The sequence below is a fragment of the Lactuca serriola genome, chromosome 4 (genome assembly GCF_051521515.1).
Source record: "Lactuca serriola cultivar US96UC23 chromosome 4, Lser_US96UC23_V15, whole genome shotgun sequence".
NCBI lineage: Eukaryota > Viridiplantae > Streptophyta > Magnoliopsida > Asterales > Asteraceae > Lactuca > Lactuca serriola.
The window spans coordinates 168,042,270-168,045,586 of record NC_136411.1 but is presented as its reverse complement, the minus strand read 5'-3'; the positions used below and the strand labels follow the sequence as shown (position 1 = coordinate 168,045,586).

At 33.9% G+C, this 3,317-nt stretch overlaps 1 long non-coding RNA gene across 1 annotated transcript; it reads right to left on the bottom strand.

Moving 5' to 3' along the window:
* Positions 1-2,642: 2,642 nt before the first annotated feature.
* Positions 2,643-3,116, bottom strand: LOC145100431 (uncharacterized). Its single transcript, XR_013705040.1, has 3 exons — positions 3,040-3,116; positions 2,826-2,907; positions 2,643-2,719 (listed from the first exon to the last, which is right to left on the bottom strand). It is a non-coding gene; the product is annotated as an uncharacterized LOC145100431 (long non-coding RNA).
* Between the last annotated feature and the right edge of the window lie 201 nt (positions 3,117-3,317).

Here is a 3,317-nt window from a genome sequence, read left to right as displayed (position 1 = left end):
CATACTACTGAGCAACCCTACTCTCAGGTTTCACCTATACTGCTACTCTCATACGACACTACTAAAAAAACAGCATTTTACGACGCTCATTGCGCGTCGTAAAAGGCTCAGACGACGCGCAAATGCGCGTCAAGGAAGGCCCTGTCATAAAGAGAGACGACGCGCATTTACGACGCTCATTTACGACGCGCAGTTACGACGCATGTTTACGACACGCAATGCGTATCAAGGAAGGCCCTGTCATAAAGTAAAACGACACGCATTCGCGTGTCGTAGCCTTACGACGCACGTGTTAATGACACGCAATGCGTATCAAGAAATCCCTGTCAAGAAAGGCCATGTCATAAATGAAGATGACACACATTTTTGCGTATCATATTTTTAAATGTTTAAAAAAAATATTATTTATAGATTTACTTATTTTCAAATTAAATTTGTATTTAATAATTCATAATAGAAAATAAAATATCATATACAAAAAATAAAATCCATTTCATAAATTTAATGTCATACAATTTTATTTCTTACAATATATAAATTTGCATTTAATCTACTATGTACATCAATTTCCAACTAAGTAAAGTTGCATCTTGCATTTCATAATTCTTTAAGGCTAATGCTCCAAACAGCTGATTATATGGATAAGCAGTTGTACATTGGCCCATCTCACACAATAATGACTTAGCCAAATTCAACTCCAAGTCTTTACTGCATCTTGCTGATAATGCTGCAAGATTTAAATCAAGTGGCTTCATATTCCTTTCTTCCATCAACTTTACCTGATGCACAAAATAAACAGAAACAAAAAAACATTATAGAGGAAGGGGTAATTTGGGAAAATGTGAGGGGTATAATATAATAAGATTTAAATCCTGACCTTATCTTTGACGATGTTGTTATGGGAATCCGTATTGATCCCGATTAAGGGCAATAAGAGCAAAGCAAATAAATTGATGTTTGTTTTTGAAATAATAAATTAAATTAGCCTTAATATAAATTGATACATTTAGGGGGAGTTTGTTTTTTAAAATTATTAACCACTTACTGGACTAAAATGTCTAACCTGGTGCCATAACTCTTACCAGTGACATAAATCCATGACTTCAAACAAAAATAAGAAATTTATATGTAATATTTCTTTTTTAATGTATTCGAATATTAACTAATTCATTCTGCATATGGAATACCTGCTGAGGTCAAGGCAACAAATTGCTGCTAAACTAGAGATGAGGCAACCCATTAGAAGCCTTCTTGAAAGTAAAACTTGATAATAGGAGTCGTGTGGCCACATTTTTTAATTGAACACTACTACCCATCCATGTTATTCTTCCACAAAAAAAACCTAGAGTTCTATCCAAGAACTGAGAGGGATCTTCAAAAAAACAAAAGGGTATACTAAGGGTAGAAACTTGCAAGACTGCACCTGAAAATACAAGTGACAGAACAAGACAGAACAGCCTTAGTCGTACAGTGTGTTTGTGTTTGGTTCTGACAAATGTTGCAATTTTGTGTCAATCAAGTTCAAATAAATGTGTGGGCCGGTGACAAAAATAGCCATAGAAAACTTGTACAGTCAGTGAATTGTGATATGAGTACCTGTTCATAGTGAGCCCGGGATTTATCAGAAAGAGTGTTTGCAAGTGTCACTATTTCATCACCAACCTGTTGAAGATTTGTCCATACCTATCAATCAAAATTCATGATAACTTTAAGTTAAAACATGATCCCCTTCCCATTTTGGTTATATTAATCACAGCACTTCGTTGGACTAAATAATATTCTTATAAGTTTCCCCTTCAAGATGATATATAAAATACATACAACCCAGGTATGTTAACCCGCTAACAGTAACACCACTCAAATGAGTAAAATTAGAAGAATCCAATTTCAGCAATCAATTGAAGTCTGAAGATGGTGATGGTCTATCACATCCATGAGCAACCTCATCACAAAGATTTGCTACTGCATCTATGACAACTCCTAAAGTACAACTTACCACATTAAATCCCAACTTTTTTAGAAATTGGCACTCGTTTATTTTCTTTCCATTTACCCAAACTTGCATTGAATTTTCTCAAATATTTCTAAAACTTCATTTATCTAAGAGTACTTTATACTTCCAAGAATTTAGCATCAGAAGGCATGAACAATCGCGATGGACCTCCATCTAATAGCACTCTAAATAATCCATCCTACAAAAAACAACAAACTTTTATAAATAAAGGGACCATGAAACATCTGAAGAAATAGAAATGAGACACACCAGTGATTCCTGAAGAAGACTTGTTACAATTCGATCTCTTAGTGGCTCCACAATGATATCACATAGTTGATTTGGTTCCTGTAAACACATTAAACATTTATTATTATCTAATAATAATTTAAAAAGAAGTGTTTATTAGATGATAGACATACCACATCAAGAGGCTCAATGAGTGTTGTTTCCAACCTGGACTCTTAAACACTAGGTCTATATAGGTTTTCAATGAATGGCTCCCTTAGATCCCAGAAAATTATCTTAGTTCCTGTAAAATGTTAAAAATTATCATGGAAGAAAGTTAAACTCGGATCTTGGATATAACTAATACCTGACCATGATATGACAGATTTTGAAAAATGTTCTCACCTGTGAACTCACAAATCCGGTCAATGGCTGCATTAATATCTTTCCTACTTCCATCAAAGCTTTCTTTTCTCAAGTTGTCATCTGTAGACCTCTCTGTGAAATACATCCTTAGATATGATTATGAATATTTCATTTTTAGATGGTATAAACATAATAATAATTTTTAAGTAAAATAATGTTCACTCTAGACTACACGTACTATTGGATTTCCCTTGCTTCTGCTTCCTTATCCAGCGTTCCCAAATGCTATCTTCCAGCTTGTTAAGATGACTAATGCCATACTATTGTAGAAAATGATAAAAGATTCAATCAGCTTCTTAAGTCCTAACTTATTATAAATCTCAAATATTTATATTTTTTTAACATCATTTATGGAGACAACACTTAATGGGGGAAAGGAAACAGGAACTGACATAAAGGGTGTTTAACTGCACACATAGTGTTGATGTAGTCATAACATTGATGTCTCTAGACTTTCTCATATCAGGCATCCTTGAAGATGAATCATTCAACTCTTTCTTCACAAAAGCTTTGAATCCACTTTCACTCCTGTATCTTGTCAGAATTGGCATAGGAGGAACTATGTCTTCCTTGTTAGCTGCATGTTCATTCAAATTCACTATTATGAATCACATAAAAGGAAGAATCTTTTCTAGATTAAATATGCATACCCAAGTTGTCAACAACATGC